The sequence below is a fragment of the Microcaecilia unicolor genome, chromosome 8, assembly GCF_901765095.1.
Source record: "Microcaecilia unicolor chromosome 8, aMicUni1.1, whole genome shotgun sequence".
Lineage (NCBI taxonomy): Eukaryota > Metazoa > Chordata > Amphibia > Gymnophiona > Siphonopidae > Microcaecilia > Microcaecilia unicolor.
Genome location: NC_044038.1, coordinates 133,756,882 through 133,774,696, shown reverse-complemented (window position 1 = coordinate 133,774,696; position 17,815 = coordinate 133,756,882). Strand labels below are relative to the sequence as shown.

Genomic DNA, 17,815 nt, shown 5'->3' with positions numbered 1-17,815 from the left:
ATCTGGTCAGTTCAGGCACCTTTTTGAGGAGGAGGAGTAGTGTAGTGGTTAGTGCAGTGGACTTTGATCCTGGGGAACTGAGTTCAAATCCCACTGCAGCTCCTTGTGACTCTGGGCAAGTCACCTAACCCTCGATTGCCCCTGGTACAAAATAAGTACCTGAATATATGTAAACCACTTTGAATGTAGTTGCAAAAACCTCAGAAAGGCAGTATATCAAGTCCCATTTCCCTTCCCTTTGTTGCAAGAAAAAATGGACCAAGTAAAGTCATCCAAGTGCTCATCAGGGATGCCCTTCTTTTTTCCATTATTGGCAGAGGATGTCCATGTGTTAGGCACGCCCAAGTCCCGCCTTCGCTATGCTTCCGACACGCCCCCAGGAACTTTGGTCATCCCCACGATGGAAAGCAGTTGAGGACGCCCAAAATCGGCTTTCAATTATGCCAATTTGGGTGACCCTGGGAGAAGGACGCCCATCTCCTGATTTGTGTCAAAAGATGGGCGCTCTTCTCTTTCGAAAATAAGCCTGATTGGCACCTTTCACAACGTAATAACAGCCCCAAAGTTAGGAGCATAAATCCTTTTAATATCAGGCCCAAACATTTTATCTATAGTTGATTTTGTATGTTTCTAAAATTGCCTTAAAATATTTTGAGCAGAACCTTAGCATAGAGGGCCAAATGTTATCTAAGTTGAAATGAAAAGCTTCTAGTTTATAACACTGTTTCCTAATTATCATATACAGCTATTGAAGTTCAAAATGTCTTTTCCAAGTAAAATAGTAACATGGAGGGGTATTTTCAAAAGCATTCCTAAGTCAGAATGTCCCAGACGGACGCCTATCTCACATGTATTTTTGAACAATTTACAGCACAGTCTGTTTGAAAATACATGAGATGGACCTCCATGCACTGGAAACACCCAGCTTGAATATCCATTTTACAAACTGAAATGTCCAAATTTTGAATGGGGAAAACAATGGACATCTGTTTAGCAGCATTCTGAGAAAATGGCCACACAGACATTCATGCAGAGTGGATGGTCAGCCTAGTGGTTAGTGCAGTGGACAGTAAACCGAGGGAGCCAGGTTCAACTCTCACTTTACTTTTTTTTTTTAATTGTGAGCCCTCCAGGAATAGAAAAATACCTACCTGAATGTCCACCACTTCAATAGCCTTCAGGCTTGCAGGTGTTCTTATATATTTAGGTATAGTAGGTATTTTTTCTGTTTCTGGAGGTCTCACAAAAAGTGGAGGTGGGATTTGAACCAGGATCCCTTGGTTCACAGTTCTCTGCCACTACAATGACCACTAGGTTACTCCTCAAACTTGCTTCCTACTCTGTTAAGAATGTCCATAATACCTGAAGCTGTCATAGAGCCTGATACTCCCTTCCGGTTTCACTTTCAGGGAAGAGGGAGGGGAACAGTAACCACAGTGAGATTAAGGAGGTGTCACTCCTTAATGCCTTTTCAATCAGAGCACCTTAATGTAATGTGGAGGTTCCTGAAACAGCTCTAAATAAGGATTTTTTTCTTTTCAGACATGGATGTTTCTTCTTACTCGGTAATAATCACTGTTGGACATCCAGATTTCAGGTCCTACCTAGTCCCGCCCAGAACACACCCCCTTGCTATTTGGATGTCCCTATTCTGCATTTACAAAATTAGGATTTAGATATTTCAAGCACATGAACGTCCATTTTGGCCTTTTCAGACATCCTTGTGCTTCAAAAATGAGTGCCATAGTAATTGTCATAAGATAAAGAGCTGCACGGTCCATCCAGACTGCCCAGCAAGGTGGCCAGAACTGAATCTGGCACTCTGCACGGGTTCCAATTGTTCATGATTAAACATTGGTGTTCTTAATCTCTGTCTCTTCCTGCCAATTTTGGGGCACTACTACTACTACTAACATTTCTATAGCGCTACTAGGGTTACGCAGCACTGTACAATTTAAACATAGAAGGACAGTCCCTGCTCAAAGAGCTTACAATCTAAAAGACAAGAGAACAATCTAAAGACAAGTGTACAATCAAGAGGACGAGTGAACAGTTAATCTGATAGGGTGGATAGATTGGGGCATTCTATATTTCTCAAGCGGTTAGGCGCCGAAGGCAGCATTGAAGAGGTGAGTTTTAAGCAGAGATTTGAAGATGGGTAGGGAGGGGGCATGGCGTATGGGTAAAGGAAGATTGTTCCAGGCATAGGGTGAGGCAAGGCAGAATGTGCAGAGCCTGGAGTTGGCAGTGGTGGAGAAGGGTACTGAGAGAAGGGCTTTGTCCTGTGAGCGGAGGTTACGGGCGGGAACATAGGGGGAGATGAGGGTGGAGAGGTAGTGAGGAGCCGCAGACTGAGTGCATTTGTAGGTAAGGAGGAGGAGCTTGAATTGTATGCGATATCTGATCGGAAGCCAATGAAGTGACTTGAGGAGAGGGGTGATATGAGTATATTGGTTCTGGCGGAATATAAGACGTGCGGCAGCGTTCTGAACGGATTGAAGGGGGGACAGATGGCTGAGTGGGAGGCCGGTGAGGAGTAAGTTGCAGTAATCAAGGTGAGAGGTAATGAGAGCATGGACGAGAGTTCTGGTGGTGTGCTCAGAGAGGAAAGGGTGAATTTTGCTGATGTTGAAGAGGAAGAAGCGACAGGTCTTGGCAGTCTGTTGGATATGCGCAGAGAAGGAGAGGGAGGAGTCAAAGATGACTCCGAGGTTGCGGGCAGATGGGACGGGGAGGATGAGGGTGTTATCAACTGAGATAGAGAGTGGAGGAAGAGGAGAAGTGGGTTTAGGAGGAAAGACGAGGAGCTCGGTCTTGGACATGTTCAGTTTAAGGTGACAGTTGGACATCCATGCCGCAATGTCGGATAAACAGGCCGATACCTTGGCCTGGGTCTCCGCAGTGATGTCAGGTGTGGAGAGGTATAGCTGGGTGTCATCAGCATAAAGATGATACTGAAAACCATGAGACGAAATCAGCGAGCCCAGGGAAGAGGTGTAGATTGAGAAAAGAAGGGGTCCAAGGACAGATCCCTGGGGAACTCCAACAGATAGTGGGATGGGAGTGGAGGAAGATCCATGGGAGTGTACCCTGAAGATGCGGTGGGAGAGATAAGAGGAGAACCAGGAGAGGACAGAGCCTTGGAACCCAAAAGAGGACAGTGTGGCAAGAAGTAAATCATGATTGACAGTGTCAAACGCGGCGGAAAGATCGAGGAGGATGAGGATGGAGTAGTGACCTCTGGATTTGGCCAGGAGCAGGTCATTGCAAACTTTAGAGAGTGCCGTTTCTGTTGAGTGCAGAGGGCGAAAACCGGATTGAAGTGGATCGAGGATGGCATGAGAGGAGAGAAAATCAAGGCAGCGGCTGTGAATGGTGCGCTCAAGTATTTTGGAGAGGAAGGGTAAAAGAGAGATGGGGGGCAGGTAGGGTCAAGTGAAGGTTTTTTGAGGAGAGGTGTGACAATGGCATGCATGAAGGTGTCAGGGACAGTTGCAGTGGAGAGAGAGAGGCTAAGGATGTGACAGATGGAGGGGGTGACAGTATGGGAGATGGTGTTGAGTAGGTTGGTGCGGATGGGATCAGAGGAACAGGTGGTGCATATCAAGGAGGAAAGAAGGCGGGAAGTTTCATCCTCGGTGATCTCAGGAAAGGAGGAGAAAGAGGCCTGGGTAGGTTGGTTGAAGGGTGAAGAGGAGGTGGTGGCTTGGTCGTGAACTCAAAGTTGATCTTTTGCACTTTATCGCGGAAGTAGTCGGCCAGTGATTGAGGAGAGAGAGAAGGGGGAGTAGGAGCGGGGGGCACTTTTAGGAGGGAGTTAAGGGTGGTGAAGAGACGATGAGGGTTGGAGCTGAGAGAATTGGTCAATTGGGTGTAATAGTCCTGTTTTGCATGGAATAGGGAGGAGTGGAAGGAGGGTAGCATGAATTTGTAGTGGAGGAAGTCTGAAAGGGTACAAGATTTCCTCCAGAGGCGCTCAGCGGATCGGGTGCAGGAGCAAAGGTAACGGATGCAAGGAGTCAGCCAGGGCTGGGGATTGGTGCGCTTTGTGGAACGGGAGATGGATGGTGCGAGGGTGTCTAAAGCAGAGGAGAGAGCGGTATTGTAAGCGGAGACCGCTTTGTCGACAGTTTCGGAGGACGTGATGGAGGGGAGGAGATTAGAGATAGTAGATGATAAGGTGGAGGGGTCAATAGCCTGGAGGTCCCTAGAGGTGGTGGTTAAAGTTGGACGGGGTGGGGGGGGGTGAAGAAGTGTGAATGTGATCAGGTGATGATCGGAGAGAGGAAGAGCTGAGGCGTGGAAATTGGAGGGTGAGCCGGAGGAGGAGAGGACGAGGTCAAGACAATGGCCGTCACGGTGAGTAGGGGTGGTGGAGCACAGCTGGAGGTTGAAGGAGGATGTTAGGGTGAGGAACTTAGAAGTGTGGGGGTCGGATAGGTCATCAGCGTGTACGTTAAAGTCTCCGAGAATGAGGGACGGAGATGAAGGGTCAAGAAAGACGGAGAGCCAAGCATCAAAGTCGGTGAGGAAGGAAGGGAAGGATTTATCAGGGGGGCGATAAATGACTGCCACTCTGAGTGGTAGCGGGTAGAATAGCCGGATGGAATGGGCTTCAAAAGATGAGAAGCAGTGAGACTGCGGTAGGTGGAGGGGTTGGAAACTACAGGAGGGTGAGAGTAGTAGCCCAACGCCTCCGCCGCGGCCAACTGGGCGGGGCATGTGGGAGAAGAGATAGCCTCCATGGCAGAGGGCTGCAACTGAGGCAGAGTCTTCCAGGGAGATCCAGGTTTCGGTTAGGGTGAGCAGTTGAAGGGAGCGAGAGATAAAGAGATCGTGGGTGAGAGACAGTTTGTTGCAGACTGAGTGGGCATTCCACAAGGCACATGAGAAGGGGAGGGAGGAGGGGGGAAGGAGGGGAATAGAGACGAGATTGGAGACATCCTGGAATTGTTCGCAAGGATAGGACGGGGACAGGTGAGGGGGACCTGGATTAGGGTTAATGTCTCCCGCGGATAGCAGGAGGAGGAGCAAGAGAGTGCGGAGGAGGGTGGGGAGGTCGGGCGACGAAGACGGGGTGTACTTAGGAGGAATGGGGATGGGTTAATGGCAGGAAGGAAGTGCTGAAGGTTGAGAGCCAGGAAGGAGGAGGGTGACAAGAGGGATGGTGAGGTGAGGGATGGAGGTGAATAGGGTATTGCGGTGGCGGGCAGGGTGGGAGGGCAGCGGGTTCTAATGGTAGACAGTGGGAGTGGGGGGAAAAGAAGATTAGGAAGGGACAGGGCAAGGAAGAGAACATGGACAGGGGCCATAGGTGGTGACTGAGGTATAATAGGTGACTATCCTGCTTATAATCGAAATAGAAAAATGCCTGTATTGTGACCCAAATCGGGAGATAGACGTTTATATCACAAAAACGAATAAAGTGGTTTAATCGAAAGCCGAATTTGGACGTTTTCAACTGCACTCCGTCGCGGATGCGGACAAAGTTGATGGGGGCATGTTGAAGGCGTGGTGAAGCCGGAACTGGGGCGTGGTTATCGGCCGATCAGAGATGGGCGCCTTTCGCCGATAATGGAAAAAAAATATGCGTTTGTAGCGAGAATTTAGGGCACTTTTCCTGGACCCTGTTTTTCCACGAATAAGGCCCCAATAAGTGCCCTAAATGACCAAATGACCACTGGAGGGAATTGGGGATGACTTCCCCTGACTCCCCCAGTGGTCACAAACCCCCTCCCACCACAAAATATGCCATTTCACAACTTTTTATTTTCACCCTCAAATGTCATACCCACCTCCCTGGCAGCAGTATGCAGGTCACTGGAGCAGTTATTAGGGGGTGCAGTGGACTTCAGGCAGGTGGACCCAGGCCCATCCCCCCCACCTGTTACACTTGTGCTGGTAAATGGGAGCCCTCCCAAACCGCCCCCCCCAAACCCACTGTACCCACATGTAGGTGCCCCCCTTCACCCCTTAGGGCTATAGTAATGGTGTAGACTTGTGGGCAGTGGGTTTTGAGGGGGATTTGGGGGGCTCAACACACAAGGGAAGAGTGCTATGCACCTGGGAGCTCTTTTACCTTTTTTTTTGTTTTTGTAGAAGTGCCCCCTAGGGTGCCCGGTTGGTGTCCTGGCATGTGAGGGGGACCAGTGCACTACGAATCCTGGCCCCTCCCACGATTAAATGTCTTGGAGTTATTCATTTTTGAGCTGGGCGCTTTCATTTTCCGTTATCGCTGAAAAACAAAAACGCCCACCTCACAAATTGTCGAATAAAACATGGACGTCTATTTTTTGCGAAAATACAGTTCGGTCCGCCCCTTCATGGACCCGTTCTCGGAGATAAACGCCCATGGAGATAGACGTTTCCATTCGATTATGCCCCTTTATGTAGTGACTGAGGTGTTAAGCAGTTAACAGGTGTTAATAGGTGACTATGTAATGACTGAGGTGTTAAGCAGATAGATAGGGCTTGAAGCTAGGTTTTGGGTTGGCGATTAGGTAAGTCAATGGCTGATAAGCTAGCAGGCAGGTAGGTAAGTCAATGGCTTAGAGGCTCGCAAGCAGGCAGGCAGGTTACTCAATGTGTTAACAGGCAGAGGGATTGGAGCAAGCTGGAACAAGCCGGAACAGGCAGGAACAGATGGACAAGCTGGAACAAGCAAGAACAGATGGACTGTGTCAGGATGAGCAGACGGACAAGCTGGGATCAGGAAGACTGGAACGAGCTGGAACACGCTGGAGCAGATGAACTGGAGTAAGCAAGGAGAAGCTGGATCAGGCAGGCTGGAACACACTGGAGCCGATGGACAGCAGGGGGAAGGCTGGATCGGCGGACTGGAACTAGCTGGACATGCTGGATCCGGTGGACTGGGGCAAGCAGGAAGAAGCTGAATCAGGCGGACTGGAACACACTGGAGCCGATAGACTGGAACAGGATCAGGCGGGCTGGAACACGCTGGAGCCGCTGGACTGTAGAAATCTGCCTGGCACAGACTGTAGAAATCTGCCTGGCACCAGTCCTATTTCCTAACTACTGGAGTTGCTGTCGAAGCCCACTCCAGCCTTGATCCTGATCCATCTTTGCCATTTAAGGGACCCAGACCATAGAAGTCTGAGATGTTTTTGTTCAGTTCTTCTCTGTCCACTAATGTCCACTTTTATTTGAGATTAGCAGTGAGCAGCTCAGAGAACTGCATTCTCAAATGCAGTGGGTGAGCCACAGAGCCCTTATCCAGGAAAAGAATAGATTCTAATACTTCTATCCAACAACATTCAAGTCATTTTAAAACCAGTGAGTTTTATTTCAGCAGTCCCACGTTATTCTGTGAAGCAGTTAATACTACAGGGAAATTTACAAAGCTATTTACTTGGCTAAGTAAAAAAAAAAATTTTACAGGTGGAAATGGTCTTTTGGAAAATTGCTCACCCTCTGTGATAACAATGCAGAAGTACATGCATAGTTTTGCTTTGGTTATTGGTGTAATCTCTGCTAGTAAAAGCTATCAGCAGTGTTTGTGTCAATGTGGCCAGTTATTGACCTGGAATACTAACAGAACTGTGCAGATCAGCACAAATGGGTTTTCATTGAGAAAATGAATTTGTTATTTACATGCTGAAAATGTAGAATTGTAGATGAGAGCAGATAAAGACCAACTACCACATTCTATCTGCCCATTTACTTCCTGTTTAACCTGCCAAGGACTTATTCCAGCTGCAAGCTGTAAACTGAGATCACTTAGAAGATACCACATCCTCTGCAATACAGCTTTTGTCATTTTGCTACTTTGTATTCCATTCTCTTAGGCAGATGAGAGTAGAAGTTCCCCATTTAGTTCACATCTTTAACCACAAAAGGCCCAATATTTAGCCAGTGGCAATCAATGTTTTGCTGACAGCCGCCGTCGTTAAACCTGGAAATTCAGTGCCGGCCATGTCCGGGCAGCAGCTTGAATTTCCGGGTTTCCAGAGCCGGTTAACACAGAGCTGGTTAAGTGCCGTAGTCGGCACTTAACCAGCTGTGGGTTACTGCATAAAGATAGGACTGACTTGTATACTGTCCTATTTTTGCAGTTAACTTGGCTAGTTAAGTTCAGTTCAGCACTAACCGGTTATTTTCAGCAGTGCTAACTGGTTAGGTGCTGCTGAAAATTAACGGTTAGCCTTGAACAGACAATTTAACTGGCTAGGAGCTGTTTTCTGGCTGGTTAAATTGTTTTGAATATCTGTAATAATACAGATAGCTACCACTATTAGCTGAGGAGCCCATAGAAGACTTTTCAAGAGGGTGCAAGGAGCATAACAAAATCTAGAGATGCTTGAGATCAAGAATCCTGGAAAGATTTAATAGAATCAAATAGTCCATTAAAGTTCCACCACTACACTTGTTTAGATTTACTACTCACCTTTTCCAAATTTGAGGTCAAAGCAAGTTATATTTAAGTACATGAGTTATTTCCTGCCCAAATGAGCTCACTGTGGGGGGTGAAGTGACTTGTCCAAGGTCACAGGGAGTTTCAGTGGGAGAGGTGGGATTTGAACCCTGACTCCCTTGTTTTATAATCAAGTTCTCTAACCAGTAAACTAATCCTCCATTCCCCATTACCAAACTGCTGTATATCCCAGTAAATATGAGGACCATGTAACTAAGCAGCTGCAATTCACTGGGACTTCTAGTCCTGAATGTATTTATGGCTTACCAGGCAGACCCCGCTTAAGCTGCTTGGCTGCCTGAGCTTCTGCGGGGACTTGTAGTTATTACTGTACTTTTAATTCTACCATTGCAGGCTGCAGATTAGCTTGTGTTTACTCTAAGGCTTCTAATATTTCATGGTACTAATTTTGTAATTCGTGGTGGCAGTCCCAGTATTCAGTGTTGAATTATTCAGGATTGCTGCTAGTTTATGCTTTTGCTGCTTCTTTGTTATCTCAGGCCTTTGTGAAGTTCCCCTATCACTCACTCTAGAAGAGTGATCCATGTATATACCACACTTTTCATGTAAAAATGTTTCCCGATCTTGCTCTGAAGTACATTCTCTTGAAGCCTCCTGTCATGCACCCTCGTTCTTTATTCCTACTAAAAAAAAGGTCCACTTACATATTCTTAGTGTTTGTCAGGAATTTGGATATCTCTCACATTTTATTTATTTTTTATTAGGATTTATTTACTGCCTTTTTGAAGGAATTCACACAAGGCGATGTACAGTAAGAATAGATCAAGCATGAGCAATAGACAATTACAGCAGTAAAAATATTCAAAAACAATACAAAGTATGGCATGGTATACTATTTACAATGTCAACACAATACATAATAGAACATTATAGGTGATAGCGAAAGGTAGAGCAAAGATGTAACATACAGAAGTGTAAGAAAGTAGGAAGAGTTAGAAAGTAAGGTGTCTGATTTAAAGAAAGTTGCACATGAGGTCAGAGAAATGGTTAAATGTTATCTCAGCTAGAGTAGGAGTGGATAAACATGTCCTGCTGCAGTATATGCAGCCTGAGTACTCCTTGTGTGTATGAGTGAGACTAACGTGTTAGTTACTTCTTCCAGTAATGGCCTGGTTGAAGAGCCAAGCTTTCACCTGCTTCCTGAAGTAGAGATAGTCTTGTGTTAAGCGCAGCCTTTCAGGCAGTGCATTCCAGAGTGTGGGGGCTACTCCGGAGAAGGCTCGCTTGCGGGTATCACATCATGTAATATCTTTTGGAGATGGTGTGCTTAGTGAAAGTCCTTGGGAGGACCTTAGTGTCCTTGGTGGTGTGTGGAGGATCATCCTATTTTTCAGGTACTCGGGGTCATTTCCTTTCAGGGCCTTGAAGATCAGACATAGAGTTTTAAATTTAGCCCTGTATTGTACTGGTAACCAATGAAGGTTTTGCAAAAATGGTGTGATATGGTCACGTCACTTGCAACCTTCTATGAGTCTTGTTGCTGCATTCAGAATCAACTGGAGCTGGTGCAGGCCATTTGTAGTCAGACCATTGTATAGTGCATTGCAGTAATCCAGTCTTGATGTTATCATGCCATGTACAACTGGGCTAAGGTTTACCTTCTCGATGTAAGGAGAGAGGCAGCGTAGCTGTCGCAAATAGTAGAAACAGCTCTTGAAGGTTGCTTGGATTTGGGGAATCAGAGTAAGTGTTAAATCTAACTGTATTGGGACCCAGAGAAGCTCAGTTTTACTTGGGTTCAGACAAAGTTTGTTGTGTTTAGCCCATTCTTGAATTGATGTTAGATAGGTAATCAGTTTATTCAAGGCTGTAGGTAAGTCAGGTTCAATGGGTATGAGTAGCTGCACATCATCTGCATAGATGTAGAACTGAGTGTCCATTGATCGAATCAGCTCAGCTAGTGGTTTGAGGTAGATATTGAACAGAATAGGTGACAGTATCGATCCTTGTGGTACCCCGCAGGTCAGTGTCCATGGTGGTGATGAGTTGCTACCAAACATTATGGATTGTTGCCTGTCTGATAGGTAGGATCTGAACCAAGCAAGTACTGTTCCATTGATACCTGTTTCTGTCAGCCGTGCTAGCATGATATCATGATCCACGGTGTAAAAAGCTGCAGAGAAATCAAGTAATACTAACATTGAGGCGAATCCCTTGTCTCGGTTTCTGTGAAGATCATCTAGTAGGGATACAAGGACCATTTCTGTACCTTAATCAGGTCTGAATCCTGATTGACATGGATCTAGCCAGTTTCTCTTTTCTAACCAGTCATTAAGTTGAACACAGACTGTTTGTTCTATGAGTTTCCCTAGAAATGGGATGTTGGATACTGGCCTGTAATTTTCAAGTTTGTCCTGATCAAGGTTGTTTTTCTTCAGCAGAGGGTGGACCACTGCCCTTTTTGATGCTGTTGGTAGCTGCCCATTAGAAAGAGAAGTGTTTACAATTTTTGTGGCGCCTTCTATGAAGCCCATACTTGCCTGCTGCACTATCTTTGATGGGCAGGGATCGAGGGAGCAGGTAGCTGGTTGAAGTTCTCTTAGGATTTTGTCAAGGCTCTCCTCTGTCATTGGGTTAAAAGTGTCCCATCTGTCTCTGTCAAGAGGGGGCGAGTTTGTGCTTTTGCTGCTTCTTTGTTATCTCAGGCCTTTGTGAAGTCTATTTCTGCGTTCCCCTATCACTCACTCTAGAAGAGTGATCCATGTATATACCACACTTTTCATGTAAAAATGTTTCCTGATCTTGCTCTGAAGTACATTCTCTTGAAGCCTCCTGTCATGCACCCTCGTTCTTTATTCCTACTAAAAAAGGTTCACTTACATATTCTTAGTGTTTGTCAGGAATTTGGATATCTCTCACATTAAGTTTAAACTGGCCAAAAAAAAAAAGGATATTCAATGCCAGTTACTGGAAATGGGCCATCATTGAATTTTCAGGCTCAGCAATGATCATAGGACCTAGTCAGCCTGCCTCCCCCAGGCTGAATGTTGGCCGGCCTGTCTATGGAATCAATCAGATATGGACATGGTGGAGATGTCCCAATGAAAAGCTATCAAAATGATGCAGTGTCTGTATCAAATGTTCTATGAGATGAGGTTTAGAGATCTAATATGTATCCTAGAGTAGTGCTTCTTAACCCAGTCCTTGGGACATACCCAGTAGAGACCTGCAAGGGAATGGGGTTCATGTGGTTCCCGCAGGGATGGAAGCGGTTCTGCAGGGATGGAAGCAGTTCTGCAGGGTTCCCACAGGGACGGAAGCAGTTCCTGTGGGATTCCCATGGGGATGGAAACAATTCCTGCGGGGATTTATTTACCGCCTTTTTGAAGGAATTCACTCAAGGTGGTGTACAGTACCTGGTTGATTGGTTGGGGACTAGGTGAGATTGCTAATGAATCCTGGCAGAGACTTTTAATTTTGTTGGCAAAGTATGCAGCAAAATCATTGCAATTCAGTTTAGACTGGGTAGGCTGGTTCTGTTGTGGTGGCTGATGTAGGCTGTTTACTATACTGAACAACTGCTTGGTTGAATTGGCAGCCTATGCAATGCATTGTGAGAAATACTGCTTTTTGGTTGCTGTTAATGCTTGGTGGTACTTTGCCATATGGTTCTTACAGTTTAGTCTGTCTTGATCCAGGCGAGATTTGCGCCATCTCCTTTCCAGTTTTCGTACTTCACGTTTTAGGATCCGAAGTTTTTATTTATTTATTTAGATCATTTATACCCCGCTTTTTGCCACGTAAAGCAGCCCCAGAGCGGCTTACAATGAACTAATGAAAACAATTACGACAGTAGAGAGGGCAGAAGGGAAGGGAATATAAATACAATATTTAAACAAATAAGCAGGCAGGGAATAGAAAGCAAAAAGAAGAGAAAGTAAAGTTCTGGAGAAAACCAAGGTGAGCGTTTGTGAGTCGGGCTTAAGACCTTTTTTAGTGGTGCTGTTTTCTCTAAGGTCTTGGCTAAGTGTGTATTCCAGATGTCAACTTGTTCCGACAATGTTGTTGTCTTTTCATCCACATGTGGATAGTCCAAGACCTCTATGAAATTCTCAGCAGTCAGCTTTTTTTTTTGTCTCTGATCTCCTTCCAAACTGTGGGAGGTGCCATTTGTTTTAGGTGGCCGCTTATGGAGAATTGAATTAGAAACTGGTCTGACCATGATAGGGGTGTTATTTCAATACTGTTATCCCAGAATTCTGGGATATCCACCCCTTTGTAGAATACTAAGTCTAGTATGTGACACTTTTCGTGGGTTGGAGAATTGATCACCTGTGTAAATCCTAGTGCTGTCATCGTGTCCAAGAAAGCAGCTGTGGTGGTATCTGGGGTTTTGATGTGTAGATTGAAGTCTCCCATGATCACCAGCCTAGGGTAATTCAGCCTAGGGTATCACTTGAATAATCAGGTCTAGGAGTTCTTTCACAGATAATATGTTGTTACTAGGTGCTCTGTAAACCATGAGCAGCCAGATTGGTTTCTCCTCTTAAAGTTGTATTAAAAGAGTTTCAGATTCATGTAGCTGGGGGATGGATATTCTGCGCAGTTTGATTGTATCCCGAGCCAAGACTGTTACCCCTCCACCCCGTCTTCTTTGTCTTGGTGGTTGTTGGATGTTGAAAGCTCCCCTGCTTCTTCTCTTTTCTAAGACAGCAGTTCTCAGCTTTATGAATATGCTGCCTCTGTTGTATGCAAATCTTTCTCGTGCATATTCATGGTGAATTTCATGAAAATCTGGCTTAGTTGGGTATTACAATTGCACTGGTACAGAAATCTTACCCGTCCCCAATGGAATCTTACCCATCCCCACAAGAATTTAACCTGTCCCCACCCATCCCTGCAAGAATTTAATAGTACATAAAAGAAAATTCTGGTCAGCTCTCTGTCTCTGGATTTGAGCCGCAGTACTGCAGGCAAGGAAGGAACAGAACTTGGAACACTCTGGTGTGCACATATAAGATTTGTCTCTGATTCACTGGCACTGTGTGCTAAGAGGTCGCCACATGCACGCGCCAGTAGGTCAGGTGACATCGGATTCTCATGCCTGCATCAGAGCTGTCTGTTCATCAGCCCGGGAGCAAAGAGGATTAATAGTAACATAGTAAGTGATGGCAAATAAAGACCTGAATGGTCCATCCAGTCTGCCCAATAGTCACAATCATTATCAATTCATGATTAAATCAACCAGTGTGACACTATATACTTGATTATGGTCTTTCTTTGCTGTTTCTGGGACGTAGACCATAGAAGTCTATCTGACTCTATCCTTATGTTCCAAGTGCTGGAGTTGCCATCAAAGCCCATTCCAGTCTTTCCGTCTTCTCATTTGTGGAACACAGGCCGTAAAATTCTGTCCAGCACTGTCCTCGTGTTCCAGCCACTGAATTTGCTGTCTAAGCCCTTTCCAGCCCACCCTAAACCAGATTGCCATATATGAGACACAGACCATAGAAATCTGCCCGGTATCGGCCCTAGTTCATCACAGCTAGAGTCACAATTTACGCGTCACTCGACACATCCACACACATGCAGCCATTTAAGGTTAGGTTTTTTTATAACTTCCATTTTCTAATTAGAGATCCTCTGTGTTCATTCCATGCGTTTTTGAATTCAGTCATTTGTGTCTGTACCACCTCCTTAATGGAAGACTTTTTGCATTTGTGCTGTTAAAGCAAGGAGAAGGAGACAACACGTAGTAGTAGTAGTACTCGGTAGATGAGAGGCAGGCGCAGGTGCAGCTTACACTTCCATGGGAACCCCGCAGGAATTGTTTCCATCCCCATGGGAATCCCACAGGAACTGCTTCCGTCCCTGTGGGAACCCTGCAGAACTGCTTCCATCCCTGCAGAACCGCTTCCATCCCTGCGGGAACCACATGAACCCCATTCCCTTGCAGGTCTCTACTGGGTATGTCCCAAGGACTGGGTTAAGAAGCACTACTCTAGGATACATATTAGATCTCTAAACCTCATCTCATAGAACATTTGATACAGACACTGCATCATTTTGATAGCTTTTCATTGGGACATCTCCACCATGTCTATATCTGATTGATTCCATAGACAGGCCGGCCAACATTCAGCCTGGGGGAGGCAGGCTGACTAGGTCCTATGATCATTGCTGAGCCTGAAAATTCAATGATGGCCCATTTCCAGTAACTGGCATTGAATATCCTTTTTTTTTTTTTGGCCAGTTTAAACTTAACCAGTTAATATTCAGCACTGTCCATTTAAGTTTATAGCGGCCAAAGATAGGGCTACTATTTAGGTGGTCCGATTTGGCCTCTAAACTTAGATGGTGAAACGCTGAATATTTGTGGCTAGCCAGTTATATCACATGATATGGCTAGTTAGCTGCTAAGGACTAGATTTAATATATGGCACATGAAAATTCTGTGTAGAAACAAATACACCTAGGTGTATTCTGTAAAGTATGCATACATTTTATAGAATAAGCTTTAATTTCCTTGCAGTATACAGAATAATTCCGAGCGCCTCTCCATGCGACCAAACATGACCATGTTTTACTTGGCATAAATTCCGATACCTAAATTAGGTGCAGAGGGGCAGATTCTGTATATGGCGCCTAAAAAATCTACGTGGAATTATGCATATTCTATATGATTTAGGCACGGTGTATAGAATATGCTTAGTCAATACTGTAGCACCTAAATCTATACGCATCCATTTATGCCAGTAAAAACCTGGTGTAAATCCGTGCACTTAGACTTAGGTGCACTGACCCATATTCTGTAATTACATGTGGAAATTTTGGAATGCCCATAAATACGACCGTAAACACACCCCTTCTACACACATTTATTTTGAACTGCACACTTTTGACGTGTAAGCACGATTCTGTTTGCTCATATCTCGTATGGTTCTTGGAGAGAAGGAACTTTGTACCCTTCAGTGCATTTGTTCCCCCTTTTTTTGATGTGTTAACTGTTCTAGCACCTTTTATACCTCTGCTGTGTTAACCATTCAAAGACTGGTTAAAACCTGTGGAAGACTCCTGAAGAAGGCGCTACGGCCCTGAAACACGGCTGTGTTGAGTCGAGTTGTTGTAATAAACATTACTTTTTATTTACAATCATACATCTTCTCCATTGTTTGAAAAGAGCCTATCTTCTCCACCCCCCTCTTTGTTTTTCCCGAACTGCACACTTTGAAATTTAGGCGCAGTTCTTTATAGAACATGCTTAGCGATTTCCACGCATAAATTGTAATTATTGCCAATTAATGCTCGTTATTGCTTGTTAAGTGCTGTTGAAAATGCTGATTACCTTGTTACGCTTATTATGTGCATCTCCTCGTAGAATCTAGGTGCCATATATAGCAACTGGTTGTATTCTATAACAATGCACATACATTTTAGAAATTCCCAAGCCCCACCCATGGGCCATGCCCCCTTTTCAACTATGTGACTTAGAATTTAAACACACCATGTTACAGAATATGCTTAGCAAGTTGTGCTCATAAATCGTAGTGCAGATAATTGCTTGTTAACATTCAATTAACAGTGCTGATTAGCTAGTTAACCAATTAAGTTACACACATTGTTATAGAATATGCTTCGATTTCTGCATGGAAATTAAGGCTCATATGTAGAATCCAGGGGTAAGCACTAATATTCAGCGGAGATAACTGGCTGTAATTGCCGTTCCTGGCTGGTTAAATAGTGCTGAATATTGGCCAGATGGTGTCCAGAACTGGACAAAATACTACACGCGAAGTCTCACTAACAGCCTGTACAACAACATAATCACTTCCTTTTGTGTAGTAGTTATGTGTTTCCCTGAGCATCCACATATTCCTCCAGTTTGGTCACTGTCTAGCTTAAAATGGCTGGATATATTTACCATGAGATCTCTTTCATGCTTTGTAGACATCAGTATCTTACATCCTCTCCAATTATGTACCATTTTCTCAGGTTTTGGCAACTTTGAATTTTAATAGTGAAACATTGCTGCCAAGCACTCAACCACTGCTCAAACTTTCCTGGATCACTTTTAATTCTAGCTCCTTGAGTATCATCTGCAAAAGAAGAGAAATGTTTTCCTCTAATCGCACCACACCATTGCTCAAAGATATAGGATTTGCAAAAACTGATCCCTGAGATGATCTGGCTGTTAGGAATGTGCATTCAGTTCATTAGTGTGTGTGTGTAAAATGTATTTAACATGATTTAACATATGAATTGATGCAAGTAATCAATCTACTTTTGTTTAAAAATTGTAATGCATGTTAAAAAAGTGAGAGTTTGATAATTAAAGCAACCTAATCAGAGAGATGATACTCCTGCCCAGTTAAATTGCACTGGCTGACTCAGGAGCCAATATTCAGCAATATGTGATCTGATAGTATCTCTGAATATGCGCTCTGACTGCTGCAGCATTCACCTGTTAGCGCCAGGGCAGTCTGGGGGCAGCCATCAGCGGTCTTCAGTGCCAGTGCCCATATAGCTAAAGGGGCATGTAGGACCACAGAAAAAGCAGACCCAACTATGACTTGTTATGATCTCAAGGAAGGTGAGCCCTTGGGCCATTTCCAGAGAGGGCCGTGCCTAGGGTCTCTGGTGTCCCCCTGCAGACTATCAGTTGGCGCCCCCCCCCCCCCCCCCCCGTGTGACACAAGATGGAAGGCTTACAAGCCTTTCTTGCGAAATACTTGATCGCAAATAATTTTTTATGATTTTTAACCGTGAAAATGATCGCTCACCACTTGCCACACTGACAGGAATTGTCAGCAATATTCTTAGAAAACAAATTGCTATACATTGCAAAATAAGATAGCAGATGTAAATTCTCAAAGTGGACATATTCCAAACACTAAAATGAAAATAAAATGATTTTTTTCTACCTTTGTTGTCTGGTGACTTTGCTTTTCTATCCATATTGGTCCCAGTCTCTGATTCTGCTGCTCTCTATCTGATCTCTTAACTCCGTTTCCAGGGCTTCCTTTCCATTTATTTCTTTACTTTCCTCCTTTCTTCTTCATTTCTTGCCCTACATCCATAAGTAAAAGCTGTGTCCTCCTCTGTGGAATTGACTGGAGGAGGTATAACGTAGATCCAGCTTTTGCCTATTTTCTCCATCCATGTGCAGTTTTTCTCCTCTCTTCCCTTTCCCTCATCTCCATCCATGTGCATCTTCTTTTTTCTTTCTTCACCTCCATCCATGTCCAGCACTTCTCCTCTCTCGTCCCTCCCCTCTATCCATATAAAGCAGTAATTCTCTCTCCCCTCTCCTCCATCCAAGACCAGCATTTCTCCTCTCTCCCCGCCAACTCCTCCATCCATCCATGTCCAGAGAATCTCTCTTCCCTGCCCTCCCCTCTCATCCATGTCCAGCGATTCTCCTCT

At 44.8% G+C, this 17,815-nt stretch overlaps 1 protein-coding gene across 1 annotated transcript in view; it reads left to right on the top strand.

Annotated features, from left to right (window-relative positions):
• The window catches only part of TENM2 (teneurin transmembrane protein 2), a 1,250,894-nt gene that overhangs the window by 231,812 nt on the left and 1,001,267 nt on the right, over positions 1-17,815 (top strand). The window lies entirely within an intron of this gene.